Source organism: Neovison vison, chromosome 1 (assembly GCF_020171115.1).
Source record: "Neovison vison isolate M4711 chromosome 1, ASM_NN_V1, whole genome shotgun sequence".
Classification (NCBI taxonomy): domain Eukaryota; kingdom Metazoa; phylum Chordata; class Mammalia; order Carnivora; family Mustelidae; genus Neogale; species Neogale vison.
Window position 1 is genome coordinate 190806977 of NC_058091.1, and position 21953 is coordinate 190828929.

A 21953-nucleotide genomic window follows, 5' to 3' on the forward strand; every position below is an offset into this window, starting at 1 on the left:
AAATCCATATCAGATAATCTTTATAAATACATCTAATCAGAATTTGATTTGTAGGAATTTAAAGAATGCATAGAGTCCGACTGTCCTGAAGGAGTAAACATTTCTTCCTTAATTGTTACAAGAAAAACTCAATTAACAATATCTTGCCAGAAATGGACGATGAACCCTGGCTATATGGGAGTTTCCTAGAAAATACCCAATTTTGTTGTTGTTGTTGTTATTGTCATTGAAGAATCTTTTAAAAATATTAGGCTATTTTATTTTACCATGATAGAAGAGAAATTATTTAACTATTGAAATCTATTTGAGTTCCTAACATACTGATTTCTGATTAATTAAGGTTTCATCCACGGAAACCTTAATTGGTATTTGAATCCTAGTACATGTTTATGTCCAAATTGAAAGAGTTTCTCTAGTTTGGAAGTGTGTTTTTAATTATTCGGCAATAAGCCAGTGCTATAATGACACGTGATCATCACCAAGCATCTACCAAGTGGACTTTCCTTTTTTTTTGGTGTGAAAGAAATTCATTCGAATACTAAAATCAGATGAATCAGTGCTCCACTTGGATGTTCTCATACTCTTTTTCACCTTAAATTAATCCACATACACAAATCTTAGTCCATTCCCCAAACTAAATAGATTTTCTAAATAGAAGAAATACAGGGAATGTGTCCCAAACAAAACGAAGATGAAGTTGACATTGCTGTTTGCCTGACAATAGTGCTGAAAATTGTGATTCAGGTCAGTGAAATATGCTAGAGATGGCTACGAAAGAAGTTTTAAGCCACCTCTCACAGTCGTTTCTTTCCTGAAAGATGGGTTTAGAGTCTCCCTCCCCCTCCTACCTCTCTCCATCTCCCTTTCTTTCCACCCCCGCTCCCTCTCTCACACACACACACACACATTCTACGTGACTGTCATGTATCAAATATTCATATATAGGATACATTTAATCCTCATAACATTCTGAGAGTTGATCTACCTATTAATATGGGCATTGCTTAGAAAGAGTCACATATTTCAATATCACACTTGCCCAACAACTTCAAATCTCTGCAAACCTAATAAGAATCAGAAAATCAAGTGTTTTATCAAAGGGCTCAAGGCAGCAAAAAAATAGAGGTCAAAAGCTGAACCAAAAGCTCAACTCTGATATTACAAAATTTGTGTTTTTAAATATTACCCAGTTACTACTTATTCTTACTTCTGACAGAATTCTGCTTAGTACAGATATAATTTTTTATAGTACATAGCAGATTGAAAGCAGAAAATTAAAGAGGGAAAGCACATGTTTCAGACAGTCAAAAAAGCTGCTTAAAGACATATATAATGCAATATCCAAAAAATCAGTATATATATATTAAATGCCGTTACAAAGAATCATAGTGGTCATTTAGCCTAAGGACATATGACTCAATGACCCCAAAACTCCAAAAAGTACCAGTTACACAGTACTAACACCTACAAGTGATATAATTTTACTATAATTGATGTAGTAGAAAGACGGGTTTTATAGAAATTTTTCTGTTAGAAAATGGTTTAAAAATATAGGCTGATAATAAAGCCACCTTTTTGTTGTTATGAAATTTATTTATGAAGAATGCTGCATTCATTGATGATAGGTATTTATTAATTGCTCTAGGAACTTAATGTTTTTGGATATCACACACTCTGAGAATCTCACATACATACTTTGCATCATAGACTGTTCTCTAAAAATGAAGAAAACAAAACGGTATATTTATATCCTTGGGCCTATTTAGAATAATAAGAAAAGAATATAGGTCAAGCAAATAATCAGTCTGATTAACAAACCCCAACCCAATATTGTTGGTAGTTTCTGAAGTAAAAAGTAGAGCAAACAGGAAAAACAAATGACAAGAGGAAAAAAAGAAAGGCTAGAATAACTTGCCTCAAAATATGGCAAAAAAAAAAAAGGAAAGATTGTTACTGAAAAAGATGATCTATATTATGTGAAATTCGTGTTATCTAAAAGAAGATAAGAGAAGGGAGAGTGGAAAGAAAGTAGTAAGGCCCAATATTTTAGGATGGAAACAATCAAGATTCAAGTCCTTCTGAAAGAAAGGCTCCAGGGCTCCAGGAAATCTAATCCCTGGGAAAAGGACTGTTATCACTTTGACCCAAAGATCAGCCTTCAGACCACCCCTGAGAAATAGACAATTGTGAGCATGAATACTCTAGCCAAAACAGAAAACCTTCTGCATTTCTGTTGTAAAGTACATAACCACGTCTTACTACTTTCGTTTTAGGAATAAAAAATAAAAATAAAAATAAAAAATAAAAAATTCAACTGCTGTGAAATGATAGGCCCATAAATAACCTTGTCCCAAGTATTAGAAATGGGCTGCAAAACTGGAAACTGATTAAAGTATTTTCCTTCATCTTTCTCCCAACTCTAATAATTTCTTTCCTTTCTTTTCGTCCTTTGTGTGAAGGACAAAGCCTGTCGAGATTCACGCCTGCAACACAAACACAACCATCTTTCCTCCAGGTCCCAACCCAACTGTAGATCCATCATTTCAAATGACAATTCCATAGGAAATCAATATCTTCAAAGGAAGATTGCTTCAACTACTGCAGCGTGGACTGTGGGTACAGCCAGTGAATTCAAGAGAGCACACCCATTTGTAGCTGCTGCTCATTCGGGCAGGATTGATTGCAGGTAACCTTCCTTGGAGAGGATGTGGAGGAGCTATTCATTTCTTCTTCTCTTTTCAACGTGCTCCTCTATTCTGGATCAAATAACAAGAGTGCTGAATTATAAGTAGCAGCAGGAGATAAACAAACACCCTGGCCCACTCAAAATGCTAAATAATAACTCCACCTGTTGTTTAAAGATTGATGTTCTTTCCACTCAGCGTATTCTTTCTTCATATTCCACATTACTAATAGTGGTTGCGATTCACTAATATTACATCTCAGGATACTCCATGCGAAAAACTGTGCTGTAGTCTGATTCACAGAGCTTTTTTGAACACTATAATCAAATACAACCTAAAATCCATAAAAACCCAAAACCTGAGATTTATTTTTTCCTGCTTCCAACTTTTAAAACTGATATTACATATTCTTAAAATACCTTTTTTAAACTTTTTTTCCCCTAAGTATGTGTAGTGCATAGTACACAGGTGCATACTAGACTACACATTTTGAAGAAAAAAATTAAGATTTGGAAGGGAAAAGAAAAAGTACAACCACTGGAAATTCATCTCCCAAAGATAATCATTATTTTATCTTAATCTATTTTCTTCTCATCTTTTTCCATATGATTGTTTTTACATAGTTAATCTCAAACTGAGGTTGCAATTTTATGTGTCCTTTATAAAACTAAAAACACAAAACATTTCCCATAGTCATGGACACAGTTCATCAATATCATACTTCAGGGTTATATAATAATTTATTTTGCATAAGTACCATAATCTACTTAATCATATCACTACTGCTGATATCTAAGTTGTATTCAACATAGACTTTTGTGATCAGACACAACTCAGATAAACACTGATGTGTATTTCAAAGATCTTTGACATATTGATAAAACACTTTCTAAAAGAGTTGTTGACATGTTTCTCTTTAGATATGTATTTTTTTTAAATAAACCTCTTTTTGCTGATCCCTGATGTAGACCATCAAAACTGTCCAGATATCTGCATGTCAGTGTATGAAATATGTTTTCTCTAAGAGAGTTGAAATGGAAGATGGTTCTATATTACCAGGTAAATCAGCCAAAGTACAAAGTGACTACCAGTTTAAGCCACAAACGTTTGTCTTATGGTACATGAGTTGTCAGGCCCTCTAACACCAAGGCTTAATAGTGATCCCACAAAAGTAAATGCAATATTCACTTTTCCCTCAGCACACGAAATATGATGAAAAAGACAGAAAGAGACAGGGAATATATAAAATTCGGAACTGCATCAGACACAATGAATACTTCAATCTCAGACACATTAAGGTGAGGAAGAGAAAAAAGCCCTAACAATTAGTAAGTACATGAGGCAAATCAGCCCCCACTCCATGTCAGCACTTTGTATTATCTTACAATTGACCAACTTTCTAATTTTAAGAAAAGACCAAATAGTATTAGTTAGAAAAAATGATCACGTGACAGTCAACATCGAAGAGTTTAAGTTGTGTCTCTAACAAGCTCTGTGACCTTGGACAACTCAAATAATCCCCCTGAATAACAGTGTCCTCTGTGAACTCCTTGGCCAGGAAAATTAACCTAAATTTCTTTGGAAATTTAAAATTCTGTACTTCTCTCTGACTTACATGCAGCAGGATAAAACCTGCAGATGGTTTCCCTCATTTTTCTTACTATTGTCTGCCCATATACCCAGGGATATTCCCTGCCAGAGGAGGACAGTAGGGTATAGACCAAAACAAATAATTCAAATGGATTTTTAGAGCATATAGCATAGGTACTAGTCTGAAGGTCAAAACTCTATTTGCAAGACCCACCCACTTGAAAAGGGAAGATGTCTACTAGAATTCTAAATATCTGGTTTTGTTTATTGGGAGTAAGAAGGAGTAAGAGCAAAGGATTATAGTATCGCTTCTCAAACTGGTGTTCAGGGCCCACCCGTAAGTCACAAAAACAATTTCCTGGGTCTAGACTGCATTGTTTTGTTTGTTTGTTCCCTAGTGAATTAGAACAGAGTACACTGCAATTAGTAAGACTAAGGTAAGTGTGTGATTTGGGGGGTCGATATGAAAATGTACCTCTCACAAAGGGTTTCTATCAAAAAGAAATTTGAAGAATACTAGTCTAGATTACAACGCACATTAGGGTGGAGGAGGAATATGCTTATGTAAGTCCCGTTGTCCAGAACCTTAGTATGTTCATGGGTGATATGGGAGATTGAGCTTGGAGAGGACCTGAGGAGGGAAGCTATGCGCAACTTCTCAACTGTTGTACCAAACTTTCTTCCCATTGACGGCCTGAAACCCAGAGAAACGGGGTCAATAGAAACCACCAAAACTTTCATGAGAATATGAAGGCAGAAAAAAAAAAAAAAGAAAAACTCCATGTTCGTATGGATTTTGGAGACAGGCAGCCTGATGGTGTGATGCTTGCCAACAAGGAGCCACTACTTTTAAGCATAAATTACAACAGGACAGGCATAGACAGAGAAGTACCTTGAGATTACTGCCCACTCCACCATTTTTCCTTGAATCCTGTGGGATATGGAGAGAATCAGAAAAGACTCTCTTGCCCAAGTAAGGGAGAGAAATAAATGAAAATTAATATATAGTGTCCCTGAAGAATAAGGGGATGAAAAGTATGGTAAGAGTGAGGAGGCTTCCAGTACAGAATGAACTTCCCAGAATGCTCACTGCATCCTGCTGACACAGAACAGACGGTAAGGTATGCTGACACTGAACACAGCAGATAGGAACCCCAGACCTACCACCTCCCTTCAATGTCATGAAAACATGGAAGGATCTAAGAACCTAGATCCTTCTGAGGAAGAGAAGCAGGAAAGGAGACTTAAAGTTGCCAGCATTTATCCAGAAGATACAGCTTTAGATTGGAAGTTACCTTGACTTGGCAAGATTGATTCTCATTACAGTGGAAATGGGGACTTGGAATTCATGTTAAGTTGATTAAAAAAGAAATAACAAATCTGTGGGGTTTTTTATTCATTACATATTCCTCTTATATTAAATTTTAAATACTTTTAAAAGCATAAGATATTTTGTTGTTTTTAAATCACTTAGTTCTGAGGCCAATATCTTCTACATAATGACTGATCAACAAATGTTACTTTCAGGGCTTCCCAAACTTTTTATTGGCATGGCATATATAAGAGTTGGAACTTGGGCACCTGGATGGCTCAGTCTGTTAAGCATCTGTTTTAGGTTCAGGTCACGATCTCAGGGTCCTGTACTGATCAAGTCCCAAGTCAGGCTCCCTGCTTTGCGGGGAGTCTGCTTCTCCTTCTGCCCCTCACCCCAGTCTCCACTGCTAGGGCTCTCTCTTTCTCTCTCTCAAATTAGTAAATAAATAAAATCTTTGAAAAAATAAAAATAAATAAAAATAAAAATAAAAATTGGAACCCATATTGTGGGTTTGATAAGTGAAAGAGGTTCACTCACCACATGCCCCATTGATGTTATCTTAAGATTAATGGAGTCAACCAATGATAACACAAGCATTTCAAAGCATGTAGTCTATTGTATTACTTTAAAAATTTGAATAATGGATTAAATTTATTTGTGTGATGCTTAACATGTACCACATACAAAACACCACATTTACTATAGGACACACAAACATTATTGCAAATGTCTGCAGTTTCTGGTTAAGGCAATCAAATCTTTCAACACCTTGTAAATACGAAGAAAACTTCTCTACACAAGTGTCTATAGTGATCCCTGTATATCAGCATATTAGACTGATAATACTATATAGCATACAAGTATTCAAGACATTAATTTAGAATTTATGCCAAATATGAACCATTATTTCTTAAATGTTTCATAAATAATCAGCAACACTTCCCTGTTTATTAGCAATGGCTTCATGAACAAGACCCTTAGTACACAGAAATGTCAGAGGTCCTACTACAATCAATTACAAATAGGTTATATATTATTTTTTCTATTGCTTCTAAATGTCATGATGATTTTCCCTGTTTTGAACTGTGCTTTTATTGCATTCTGGATTATTTTATTATTCTAAAAATCCATTTGAGTCATTTTTAAGTCCAAAAGTATATTTTACCGAGTGACCACATTGATTCTTTTGATCTCCACTGAATAAATAATGTTCATTTTTAATGACCTATTATCTTTCCAGGAGAGCATGAAAATTTAAAAATAACTCTCTTGCTGGAACTCATGTCAATCAACTACAATGATGCAATATAGAATTATTGGTAAATATAAAAAAAATTCCACCATGAATTAGATAAGAGAATAATGTTATTCTAGGAAATAGGATCAAAGAGGACATGATTTTCTTTTAATAATTAGTCAAGAATCCAGCAATGTTGACTTAATTATTTTAACAGTATGTTCAAAATACTGTGAAAAAAGAAATTTTGTTACTTTTTTTAAGTGACTCTTTTACCAGAATAGCAGTTTACTATATTACATAAAAATTAAATAAAGGTATTCCTTTTGGTGCCAGTGGTCCCTGAACACAAATAACCTAAAGGCCCCATTCCACTATCACCTTCTCCACAAAGCCTTCCCTGAGCCTCCAACCCAGAAACTGGCCTCTCCCTCTTCTCGACTCCAGAAACACATAGCATCTAAACTACTGAAATAGCACCTATCATATGTGTCCTTATAAAGTAATTCAAGAAAAGACAACATTCATCCCAAAACAGAAGAAAAATAAAAATATCTTAAATTATTCAATAAAGGTCATAGCCATATTGAGGGGTATAGTATCTCATTTATATTTTAAAAATCTGTTCTAAAGGGAACCATAAAGTTGGATTTTGTTAGAACTAATGGAAATAGCAAAGTGTTTTATCCATAATGAGGTTAAATCTCTCATTTTAAGGCTTTAGTTCATAAATATTTTATTTATTAATATATACACCAAAGAAGTAATCTACATATTTATGTGTGACTTTATAGCAATGTACTTGTTCTTTTGCCCAAAGTGACTTGTCAACATTAAAGTGCCTGTACTAAACAATAAAGTTACTTGTAATCAAAAGTGCATTTCTCCAAAATAATCAATACATTGGCAATGCCTAACATCATGTTTCTAGCCCTTTAGTAAACACATCAGTTCCACATGAGGATATTCATTTTCATTTTTCCTCCTCTCTCCTTCATAACAATGAGTTAAATTTTCATTGCAACCAATGTACAATGGGCTGGACAACCTCAGTCCACAAATTATAAAATGCATGTTAAGGATTGAGCACAGTAACTAGTTCACTGTAAATGCTCAATAAAAGGTTGCCATGAAACAAGTCTTAGGTTGTTGCACACATCAGAAATATATTTAGAACTGCCTGGCAGGAAAAAAATGAATTATCCAAAGGACATTATGTTATGAAATCTAAAGGAAAACTGAATAACCAAGTTATGGGAAAAACAAAGAAGCCCCTGGATCTTAGGTAAAATTGAGACCAAGAACTTAACACCAGTAGGTCACTCAGTGCTTCCTCCCTCGTCACACCAGTTTCATTCTTTCTAGATGCAGAAGCCTTTCTCAACACATATGACCACATCAACCGGCAATCCCATGCCTATGTATTTACTCAAGTGAAATGAAAACTTAGTTCACACAAAAACCTCATATACAAATTATTATAGGTTTATTCATAATTACCTAAAACTAGAAATAACCCAAATGTCTCTCAACTGAGGAATGAAGAATCAGTGGTACATTCACATGCTAGAATATTACTCCGTAAACAGCAATAAAAGAACAGACTATGATAAATGGAGCAACATGCATGCCTCTTAAATGTATTTCACTAAATGGAATAACTCAGACTCAAAAAGATATGCACTATACGATTCCATTTATAAGACATTCTTGTAAATGCAAAACTATAGAGACAGAAAATATGTCAGTGGTTCCAGGACTGGTGCGGAGGAAATTCTCAACTACAAAGGAGTTCAGAGAAATCTGGGGGATAGGAGTGCTGGAGCTCTTTCTATATCTTGGTTGTGATGACATTTACACCACATTTCCATTTCCATTTACTGACTTTCCTCAAATCCAAAGGACAGTACACTGAAATGGGTGAATTTTACTTTAAAGTTTTTGAAAAAGAAAAGACAAAACATGGCTTGGAAGGAAGGACATGACAAATATTGAAGAGATTAAAAATACTGAAGATATTGTCTTGGATATAGATCATAGGAGTCCCTGAAATTAAAAACAACAACAACAACAACAACAAAACTGAGCAAGTGGATAAAACAAATACTAAAAACTAATATGCAAGAAAACTTTCCTAAGTTCCAGACTTGAAACTGCATATTATAAGAGCACTCACGTACCTTACAGACTTGGAACTACTTTCACTAAGTTGTACTCTAAAAAATTACTGAACTTTAAAGGGAAAAAATATGTTTGGGCATTTTTTTAAAAGCACTTATAAGAAAAATAAAATTAGATTATCATCAGACTTTGATAGCAATGTCTATGCCAGAAAAAAAAAAGGAATAATATATTTTATTATTATCAATCTCAATCTCAATCTCAATGATAGAATATGTGTCTCAAGCACTTCATACGCAGCAAAACTAATTTTCAAATACAAAGGGCATAAGGCAAACGATTACAGATGTTCAAGAATTCAGGAATACGCTCATGAGAACTTTCTAAGGAATCTACTAAGAAAAGAATTCTGGCAACCAAAATGACTACGGAAATATCAACATAAGCACTGATGATTGAGCATTACATTTATAATTACACTGAGAACTAAAACTAAATGAATTAAACCAAAAGATAACTTTTATATACTCAGACCTTATAATTCAACCACTAAAAAATGAAATGAGCAAGGAATGTGAATAGCATGTACAAAAATTAATTGTGCTCCATGCTTGTTTTGATAATTGTCATATTAGTAATGTCATTTTAAGGCTTCTGTATGTATAATTTAGGATAAAGGAAATAAGAAATTTTAATTCTACAATCTCCTATATCCTTGAGATGAGGTTACATAAAAAACCCATAGTATCTACATTTATTGGAAAATATCTATACAAACTCATATATTATTTTTGGATATGTATATATTCAAAGATACATTATTTCTGTGTGCTTCTCACCTCTGCCTACAAACTTAATTTTATTAAAATGCCAAGAAACAATGACTAGACCAACATAAACGGGCATCCAGATTTTAAACTCGAAATCCAACTTACCACTGAATAATCCAGAGTTTGATTTCTTGGAGAAAGGACTGAGAACTGACATAGGAAATATACAAAATAAAGCCAGAAATTCTTGTCAAACCAGGCAGAGAGTAGAGAAAGGAAGCAATCAAAAGCTACCGGAATCCTGTCAAAACACTCATGAGTCAAATGGAAGAGTCTCCCACCAGGCAAAAATGAGACAACTTAAGCTTCAGGAAAAAAATAATGCCAAGATACTGAAACATATCACAACACATTTAAATCCATGAATTCATAATGATCAGGAAAAAAGCCAATAGGTCTCTGCAAGATGATCGGAAATCAATTCTATATCTTGGAAACTGGTAAATTACAAGAAATAATTAAACCTTGGTACTGTCTTCCTTTTTATACCTATCACTCCCTTGAGTTTCTTTCAGTTTAGCACCCTGGTGTGCAGGTAATAAACTAATAAAGAAATTCAAGCGAGTGGTAAGTATGAAAGTCAAGGTAGTGGTTTCTATTGGGGCAATTGGAATTTGGATGGGGCACGTGGATGGATTCTAGGATGGCAGACAAAATTTTATTTCCTGCACAGGTAGTGGCTAAAAGGGTGTTCACATTACATTAATTCATGAAGCTACATATATTTTTTTGTGGTTTTACATATTTGTTTTACTTTAAAACAAAATACAGAAACCTGACAAATGGATTCTTGTGTTTTTCTAGAGAGCAAATACAGAAGAATTGCAAAGGTAAGTTTGGAAAAAGGAGTAATATGAGATCACTTTCTCTACTGGTTAAAAATATAAAGATTTGGTAACTAAAACGGTATGGTACTAGGAGGGACACAAGTACAGAGATGAATGGAACATTATAGCTCAAGCTTTTAAACTCATACACAAAGACTTAATATGAAAACTACCTAATTCATACAGTAATTAAACATACATTTCAAATTGATTTAGGATGTAAAACTGAAAAAGTAAACTATAAAGGAGTTAAATAAAATATAGATTAGGTTGGGGGGGCTAAGCAAAAGGCAATGCTTTTTAAGATACTCATAAGATTCAGAAAACATAAAAAAAATTGACATTTGACTAAATGGGGAAAAATTTCAAAGATAAAATATATCGTAACTAATTTTTTAAATGACAAAGATTATGTATTAGTAGCTTATATTATGGGCAAAAGATTATTACCCCCTCCATAGAAAAAAGGTTTATATATTTAAAAAGCAATAATTTAATAGAAAAGCCAAAGGTCACAAATAGGTAATAGACGAGGGAATAGAAAATACATATATATACATACACGTATCTATTCATTATAGAAAATAATGCTCAACTTCAATGCCATTCATAATTTTTAACCTACTGGATTTGCAAAAAAAAAAAAAAGTTTAAATTAAAAATAACCAACCTTTAAGAATATACAGGTGTAGAGGTATACAGGTACAAGTACTGTCACAGAATCTTTTCTCCTCTTAGAAATCTTTTAATTATTTATTATTATCATTTTTAATGGTAGCAATAGAGTTTACTAAGCTGGCCGTTAAGACAGGTGCTAGGGCTTATCCATGGTGCTCTTGATGTACAAACCCCAGATGTTCTGCCAATCTTCTTTTGCAATGACTCCAGAAAACTGACACCTAAGTGGATGTCGAACACAAGTTCATCGTCTGTTATCGTCACGTGGCCAAAAGCCGCTGCCAGACACAGCACTTTATTCATCCAGAATCTATCTTGGACTTCACTTTTATCCACTATGGCCACCACATTCTCATTGTGGCTCAGCAAGGAAGGGAATTTGCTATCCTCATTAAGGCCCGGACCCAGGATATGTAGGATCTACTTGATCAGAGATTCTGAGGCCAAAAAGGTACCATACTTCTTGGCCACCTTCTGGACTAATTTTTTATTCTTGTTGAATTTCTTCAGTACCTTAATGTCCATGTGGGGACTATCTATAACCTTGGCCTCATCACAGATGCCACTGGTCCTCCAAAACACATACAGAGAACTTGGGGCAGGGAGTGGACTTAAGCCTGATGGTGCCCAAGAGGAGTTTGTCCTTCTAAGAGTCAGAGTTCTTCAAGATGATCTGCAGCTCCACCATCTACAAAAACCTACAGCAAAGTATCCAAAAACCTCCTGGTAGCAGCACAGGACCTTCCCTGCCTCCCCCAACCCCAACCCCTGGCCTTGTATAGAGTGTCATGGGAGATTTTACTGCCCATAGTGCCTCACTTCACAATAACTGGAGACTCCTGGAAATCTTTTAATTGAATATAGCAATTTTGAACCTAAATAAATTATCTCTTTCATACTTCTCATCTTTTTGTCTTTTGTGCTGAATTTTAGGTAAACTCCTTTGTTCCATCTTCTTAATCATTAATTAAATCTTCATCTCTGATTATTCTACTGTTAGACCATTTACTGAGCTTTTTACTTTGATGATCTCTAATTGGTTAATTTTTTTAAGCCTGTCACTGTTTCCTGGTTGCGTTAGCTTCTTTTATCTCTTTAAGGATATCAATTACACTTCCTTAAAATCCTACTTGTTCTTTAATTCTGTTTTCCCTGGTACTATCCATGAAATTTCATGGATTCAGTTACTGATAGTATTCAGATGCATGCCCATCTTCTGCTTTCTTTGTGCATTGGCTCCTACCCAATCACCTTCTTTCCTTCTTCTGCAACAACACACAATGCTGGAATAAACACCCTTAAACTCCTAATATACTAATATTTTCCCTTTGAGAGGATGGATTCACAGAAGTTGGTGAAATAGTTTTTCATGATAAATTTAATAGATAATGTCAAATTATGTTACTTATAAGTTGGAATAATTTACACATCTACTAGCAATCTGTTAGCTAGCCTCATTTCCCCATATCATCACCAGCTTTGCTGATTTTTTCAAGCTAGATTTTGGATTTCTCTAAGTACTGCTAGTGGAGTATGAATTAGATATTACCTTCTTTGCAGCTGTTCTTAAATACTCACTATTTGGCTGAGTGAGCGCATAAGTTCAGCCTCTGGATCTCTGTTACGATGCTTTCTTTTTCTCCCCATATTAATTTTCACATACTAGCATACTACATAATATACTCATTTATTATATTCACTGTTTAATGTTTATCTCCCCCTACTGAAACAAGAAGCTGGAAACTCTATTTTGTTCATAGATATTTCCAAGTGCCTAAAACATTGGCATGTAATAGCTACTCAGTATATATTTGTTGAGTAAATGAATGACTATATAATAATTCACTTAATATCCTAGTAAAAACTTAGAATATTTTTCTTCCTGAAAAAAATGTTCTGCAAAGTGCTTATTATAAATATGGATCTGCTTCCTCTAACAAATGTTATGAACTCTTACAATCATGTATACATTCCAAGCTGGCTATACAACAACTTGCTCTAAGAGGAAATCAATATAACATGATTCTTTCTTGGAACCCATTCAGGAAGCATAAGCCACCAGCAGAAACAAAAGAATACATGCTCATCATAAGTGGCAGTTGAGTGTAGACCCTGCGTTTTTGAGTGTGGACACTGTCTCAGAGAAGGGTTTAAATATATTCATAATTAATTTATCAAGTAGATGGCTTGTTCTGGAAGTAACAATAACAAAATAACATTAGCCTAGTTAAAGTAAATATTGTTTGTCACTTTAATATACTAAACATCAAATAATATAATTTTAAATGAGGTGACAATATATATACCAATAAGATAGTCCCTTATTTTTAAGGTGATCTTAAAAATACTACCTCCATGTAACACTTTGTAGTTTTCATTAGAGCCTCACAACTCTGGAAGCTAGGTGGTATAAATATTAAGTTAAGTGACTGATTAGTAAGAAAGGAAGCCAGTACTTGAATACACATCTTTGGAAACACTTCTTTCTGAAGAAGCAAGAGATTAAACAAAAAGCAAATATTTGGAGTCAGAAGTAGATTTCTATTCTAACTCTGTAATTACCAGATATGGAAACATCAGCCACTGAATTATCTACTCTAAGCCTCAATTCAACATCTATTTATTTGCCATTAGGCAGGAAAGGATAAAAAAACAGCCATGCATCAAAGGACGTCAATTATCCAATTATCTATACATTTTAAATATACTAAAAGTTTGTTATTTATATTGTTCATTCACAATGTTTCTCTGAAACATAACATTGTCCTCTATTTTCCTTCTGTTTACAAGATGCTTCTGGATCTAAGAATTCACTGTTGTGGAATTTATCCTTCTGCTACCACCCAACAGGGCTACTAAAGCTGGGCCAGCCACCTGACACACTGCTATGAAACTGTTAAGAGAAGGATGCTCTGTTGTTTTACCTCTATTATCTTTCCTGTCTTCAAACGCATCTGTCGCCAAAGGTACAAAATTCATGTCAATCCTATTCTACCCCTATGCCCAACTTCCAGTCCCCAAGACTTTAAGCTTTTGGAGATGCATAAAGATTAATCTTGGTAATGAATCAGGTTAGGGCACAAAGTTCCTTTTCTCCTGTTTCTCTTCTCTTCTGCCCTTTTGGGCTAGTAGTTTCCTTAAAACTCTATAATCAGTTTAACAAATACTCCTTGAGTGCCTTCTATGCTGACAATACTAAGGTGCTAGGAACAGAAAGATATGTAGAGCACAATCCCTATCCTTACGGAGATTATAGTTTATTAGGGGAGAGAGATAATTAAAGAAATCAAATTGCTATAATTTAATATATACAGTGGTTAAAGATAAGCTCAAGGTTTTATAGAAAGAGAGGAGGAACACTCCATTCTAAGAGTGGAAATCATGCTAATAAAAAACTACAAGAAGTGAAATCTGATCTTATAGCATGGGTAGGAATTAGCAAGTGACAAAGAGTGTTACAGGTGGAAAAAGAATACAAATAGTTACATAGAAGAATGATGCCAAAGGTTTTGTTCAGGTTACAGATGGGTATTTCTGGGGCATAAAATGTGCTTAAGTTTTGAACATGTGCATTCAAGGTGCCTGTAGGACAATTAAGTAGAACTGTTTTTCAGGAAGCTTAGGAAAAAAGTCAAGACAATATATCTAGCTGCGACTAATAGTATAAAAAGATGAAGACAAGTACAACTGAGAAAAATAAAATAAGGTCTGAAGGAGGGAGAGCATTGCTATTTTATATCGCATGGTTGGGAAATGCTTCACTTTTAGGGTGATTTTTGAGCAAAGATCTAAAGTGAGAAGGTGAGTTAGAGGAATCATTCCTAGATAGTAGGATATCTAGATAATAGGAATTCCTATTCCTAGGAATATAGCTTTCCAAGAAAAAAGAAATAGCAAATGTAAAGATCTTGAGTTATGACTATGCTTGGATTGGGAAACAACATGGGGTCGGTATGGATGAAAAAATACTACAAATGTAGAAAGAAAATAGAAGGAAGAGATGTCAGAGAGAGAATAATGAGCCAGATGAAGAAGAGCCTTAATGAACATTGTATAGACTTCATTATGTGGAGTTTTACTTTGAATAATATTGGAAGCCAGTGGAAGTTTAAGTTGACAAAGTAATATTATTTACGTTTAATGAACCTACTCTGGCTGTTTTAATGAACCTACTCTGGCTGTTACCTACTGTATGGGCAAAAAACAGGCTTTTATTGTTGCTATCATTTTTTTTTTGAAGGTCGGACCATTAATTCATAAGAGAATGATGGTAGTTTAGAGTGGTAACAAGAACTGGTAGGAATCAGGTACCCTTTGAAAGTAGAGCCCACAGGATCTTTTGAGTTTGAGTATATGAGAAAGGATAAAATTAAGGTTAAAAAGATAATACAAAGTTTCAAATAAGAAGGACCAGTCAGTAGGAAAGGAAAACAAGTTATGAATGCACAGAGCAAAGGAAGTGTATTTGTTTAAAGAAAGTTTAGAGAAGGAGAACATAGCAGTATCATCTAAAGCAGTAGAGTTTAAAAAAAAAAAAGGATAAAAATATCCATTGGAGTTTACAATTTTGAAGGTGTTATCTTTTGCCAAAGCAGTTTCAATGACGTGACAAGGCAGAAATCGGATTGCAATGGTTTGGAGAGTGAATGGGGCCCGAGGAATGAGAGATAGCACTAAATGTTATCACTTCAAAACTCAACAGAGCAGAAACAAGAGGGTTATAGTTGCTGGGTACTTAGAGTGAAAAGATTTAATCAATCATGTGTTGCAACTCAGAACTATGAAAGATCCAGGGTAATCCCTTCAAACCCAGGGTTTCATGGTGGAATGGATCATTTCCACTTTCCAGTCATCAAGACTTAAATGTCAGTTTGCTGTGGAACCCAAGTCGCAGAGAGAACTTCAGACAAATGGCTCAACCATTCAGCAATCATCCAGACAGAAGCATAATGGATCCAAAGATGTCACCAGAACATTAGTAAACTGCCCCGGGAAAAGGACACATTCATTAAGTTTGTGAAGCATTTTATTCAGTTCTAACAATATCTGGATTATCACTTCACCTGATAAGTCATCTGTTTAGTTTCAACTTTTGCTAAGCAGATAAAAATGTTAAATTCTAAAAAATAAACATACATCTTACTTTCACTTATTTAAATGAGGTTTATACAGATTTAAACATTATTTAATTGTTGTGGTCTCAATAAGACCTTAATATTTTTTCATTTTTAATCAAGTATAATCTATCATACATAAATTATGTAATATCTTAAAGGTTTATATATTGTATTTTTAAAATGCCCTTCCATTAGCATAAATAGGATAATAATCACTAAACTTTTAAACTGGAAGTAGTCGTAGAGACATCAAATCCAAACAACTTCATTTCTAAATGAGGAATCAAGCTCATGAAATCTTGGTCAGGGTAAGGTTACATAAATACCAATAAAAACAAGAAGAAAATCTAGACTCCAGTATTTCAATACAGTTTTCTTTCTACTGCTGTAGTCAATAATTCTTTTAAGTAGTCTCTGAAAAAAGTACTGGGATATCATCACCAAAATCAAATACCTCAAATGTAGGGACTCCTTTATATGTATCCTATAGATGGCACTAGGCACTGTCCTAAGTCTTGACATAAATTATTTTAGTCAACCTTCACAGCAACTCTAAGAGACAAGTACTTTTATTAGCCCATTTTGCAGGTGGAGAAACTAAACCTCAAAGAGACTGAGTAACTTTTCCAAGGCCACTCAGGTAGCAAGTGGTAAAGCTGGAATGGCATCTGAGGCTCTAGGCAGTCTGTTGATTTCCTGATGCAGGCTAAATAGTTCTCAAGATCTAATTCAAAAAGCAGTGATTGAAAGGCTACTATCAGTAAGGCGGTGTCCTGGGAGCCGAATAAGATATATAAGAAGCGGAGCTTAAAAACCTATCAAAAAAGACCGATGTATCCACCACTAACTGCAGTACAGAACAAAGAGTCTTTAGGGGAAAAAGAAAAGCAAAGTGCCCTGAAGAGAAAGCAATTTCAGGGCTGAGGGTGGACGTGAAAATGACCAATGCTACCTTACAAGCTACTGAGATCTGCTTTGAACCAATCTGTTACTAGTAGAGTCCAATGGATATACAAATATTTCTTTTTCATATTCTTAAATGCTTATCATTCAACTCAACTTTTTTTCTATACCATACTCAACTCAGCCACTTCTAGATTTAGGCATTTTTTTAATGCCCATGGTGCAGAGGGTAAAGAACATGCAGTAAATAAATCAACTGTGCACAAGCTCTCTTAATATATCAAAGAATCTTTACAGAAAGTTATTAGAGGCCTCAAAGCCTCCATAAAATAATCCACTTACATTCACTGTCCACTTAAGTGGCAATCTCTAAATTTACGAGTTAGTTTCTTGCTTAAAAGTCATAGAACTTGTGAGTGTTAATTTCTTAGATGACCCTGGTTTGGTAAGAAAATTGCAAATGAGAGTCAGAGTAAGGAGACTAACTCCTACCAAATACAACCCATTCTGGATTCCTAAGTGCACCCCAGACCATTCAAGAATCCCTGCTCCTCAATGGAATATTTTTTGACACAAGCTTATGTTATGATTTATTGAAGATGATGGAATCTATGATTTTTGTTTAAGGCCCAAATTTTAGCTGTATTTTTCTTCAACTAAGTATTACCAACTACGTTTTATTTTTAAATGCCCAACCTATATAAGAAACTGTGTATGTTTTTAAAGCCAGTAGAAAAGCCAGTGCAGTGTTTTCCCCATTTTCTTACCAAAAAACATTACTACTGCAAGCTAACTTGTACAAACATGAAGTGAGTGCCTGGGGTGAAAATAGTATTAACCTTTTGGAAGTCTATTCAAGCTTCTACTTTAACTATCCGATTGCTTGCCACTTCTAATTGATCCAGAATTCAGTATCACTGTTGTCATCTATAATCTTACCTGAGTTCTCCCTCCCCTCTCCCCAAACACACTAAGTCTCCATTGTCTTTTTCTCAGAGCAAGACTAGTCCAGTCATCTGGAAACTGCTTCCCACTGGGCCCCACCACAGGTTAGCTACCTATAGCAGGACCAGTACCTAGAAACTTTCAGGCTCCATCCCCACATCAAAAAGTTATCGGTGGGTCACATATCTACTTATACCTCCTATAGATTTCCTCTTCACTTCAGTGTCCTACTTTCAAAGGTTTAGTCATTTCTCACAAGTAATAAGATACCTAAAAAGCCTGTTTTCCTTGAATTTCTGCTATCTTGAACTTTAACATTCCTTCGTTCTCCATGTTAGTAACTCCACATTCCACTGGGAAATAAGGTTCATGTCTCAACTCTTGAATAAATATATTATTCATTTTAGTTTCCACAAATTCTAATTTTAGATATGATATTTTTTCTTATCCATAATATTTTTAAACTATAAATTTACAACATGGGATGCTTTCTACTAGAAAAAAGTCAAGCAATGCAAGCACAATATATACTTTCTTTTTGAGATTAGAGGAAGCACAGTGTGACCTTATAAAGAAATGTTAGCAGTCAAATGAAGATATTTTGTACTATCTTTACTGTAATCCCCTTTCCAATTAACCTGTTATTTAAAAAATCAAACTTAGTATTGTTGAAAACTAGAAATACTCAACACTGCTATAAAATAAGAGTCAGTGGACAGGTGAGTGGTAGTATACGTACCTGTCATTTTTCACACAAACTTCTACCAGGGTATTTCTTAAGCATTAAATGTGATCAAATGGCTTTTTACCCATTTTATGGGCTTTTAAAGGCTCACCATGATTTAAGTTACAGCTATTATTTCTAATATAGTTGGGCACTGACCTGATGACCCACCAGATCAACCAGAAAACAAAACAAAGGACACATACTGGTCAACTGCTGGCTGGCAAGTCCCTGAGTGACCAGGTCAAAAGCCCTCAGCAAGTATACAGGAAAAGATTAATGGGAAGAGAAAGACATCGTCAGCTAATGCCACAGTAAAACTTGCTGTTCCATGGAGATATTAAACACAAAATCCAGCCACATTGGCACAGAACTCAATACTAGGGTGATAACCATGTTCAGACAATTTGAATATTCTTTCTCTAATTAACAAATGGTGCCTGCCCTTGGACGGAGCCAAGGATTTGAATTGAAAACAAAATACACATTGTACTGAGATGACTCAAACATCAGTAAGTCATGAAATTGGTCTCAAACCGACACTTTTTTACGTGGAGGGGTAACGGTAAGAAAGAGGGAATCAGATGATAGATACGGTATTCCTGTGGTGAACCGCTGCAGTAGCTCATCATATTTACCCAGGTATCTCTTTAAGGTCTTATTTGTGAAAGGTTGTGATAAAACCGAATAGAACTTCAAATTCATTTGGCTTTTGAGATTATCACTCTATTTAACCTTGAAAGCTTTTTGCATTTTCTCATGCCTTTGTTTGCTTTCAGGAATTTATCTTCATTTTAACTTTAATCCGTTTTATATCTCCTGCTTCTTCTTCCATCCACAAGGTTCAACCTTTTCTTTTTTTTTTTTTCAATCTGTAGTGTCTACAGTGTAGGTGGGGGTAGGAAGGCTTCTGTCTCCTTTTTGTAAAGACATATAATACAGTCATCTTAAAAGTTATGTGTACATACGTGTGTGTATGTATAAGTGTGATTAAATCAATGATCATTTCATCTGTTAGAAAAAATTGGTATCAGAGTAGTACTTGTTCTATATTAAATAGCAGTTTTACCTCAGATTTACTGAGTCTGACAGTTACACTATCCTTGAGGTGACAGTATTTTGTCTCAAGAAGCCCAAACATTTCAACATTACTCTTTACAAAAGTGGAAGTAAATACTTACCAACTTTTGCCATAAGAACCATGAAATCAGCTATGCAATGACTGTCTTAGACTTCTTATAGAACTGTAGTAGTTTAGACCAATTTTGCCGAGCCAGGGGCATTTTTTGCATTAATATTGCAAATAAAAAACATAGGAAATATGAGCTTTCCAAGGGCTCCCTCCCTCCAAATTTGTTTATCATTGGCTCCAAGAATAAAAATAAATCAATGTACAAATAATGTCTACAGAAATGTATGTCAACTCAGGGCACCTGGGTGGCTCAGTGGGTTAAGCAGCTGCCTTCAGTTCAGGTCATGATGTCAGGGTCCTGGGATCAAGCCCCACATCCTGCTTCTCCCTCTCCCTCTGCCTGCAGCTCTGCCAACTTATGCTCTCTCTCTCCATCTGCCAAACAAATAAATAAAAATCTTTAAAAATAAAAAGAAATGTATGTCAACTGCTACTTGGTTTACATGCAAATACAAAAAAATTAAATTTCAAGAGCAAAAGAAATAATTTATTCTTTTCAAATAAAATTATCTAAAATTTTTACATCAAAAAAAATCAGTCTAATGTGCTGCATTCAAATAGATGCATGAGAATTAGTATGTGATACAGTAAGGCTTGGGATCTGCCAAAGTAAGCATGCCTAGGACATATTCTGTGATCACTACAGATCTTCATTCACAAGTCAGCAACATAGTAATTAAAGATGGTGAAACACTGAGGATTATGTAAAGCAATGAAAAAAATCTGTATTAGAACTATTTGTACTCTGGAAATTACTTTCTCACAGCCATTATTAAATCATATAAATTGGGATTTCCCTAAAATCTTACCCACTAATGAGAAAACCACCGGGAACTCGGGTCTTCTTATTATAATTGGTCTTATTTTTATCTCTTTTCTGAAAACAATATCAGTAGAACAGCCAAAATCCAAGATAATTAAATATGACCAATACTTTCCCAAAGTTATTGTAGGTATCAATATATCTATAGTAGTTTTTTCTTCTTTTGCCAACAATTCAAACATGCCAGACATATACCATAGCATAGACACTAAGGAAATGTTCCCATATAGCAGTAGTTGTTTCATATTTGTTTTCTTTAACCCACACAGAATGTCTAACAATGACCCCCATATATACATTTCTTACTTGAGAAAAATTAGAGCAGAGAATTCTCAGTAGAATGTCATGGGCTTATAAGAATCAGACTTATAAACTACCTTATATCAAACCACCACATCCTATTATAGTTCCACACCTTGTTGAAGGCCCAATATAAACTTGGACTTGAAATCAAGCACCCCAGTGTTATAAGCTAGCCTATTTTTTTCACAATAACAATTCCATAGAGAGAAACTGCTCTTACTTTCTAACAGGTTTGAGACTCTAAAATGTGACTGCTTCTCTTCAGTAATTTTCCATCAAATGTGCAAGATATATCTCGACAGTGAAACACCGTTTCTCATTTACCACTTCAACAAGACTGAAAATATGTAAGAGGACATTCTTCTATATAAGGAGACATTCCTTAAATAAAATCAGGGTGGATCTGTGTGGTTTCGTTTCTTTTTCCAAATATTTCTTCATAAAAAAGCGTTGATTTCTTAGCTTCTATGACTGGATGAGATAATTTCTTTTCAATGTGCTATCTGTGCCTCAAAATGATATGCTGACTTACTGTTGTTACGACATACTGTTTGAGTTATACCAAACCAGTCACATTTAGTAACTAGCTTTCTAGTGATCACTAATCTAGTCACTGAGAATACAAATTGTAACTCAAAGCCATGAACTAAGTTTATGGATTAGC

General features: G+C 34.6%; 1 pseudogene; it reads right to left on the reverse strand.

Annotated features, from left to right (window-relative positions):
• Positions 1-11418: 11418 nt before the first annotated feature.
• Positions 11419-21953, reverse strand: part of LOC122918213 — a 57806-nt pseudogene continuing 47271 nt past the window's right edge.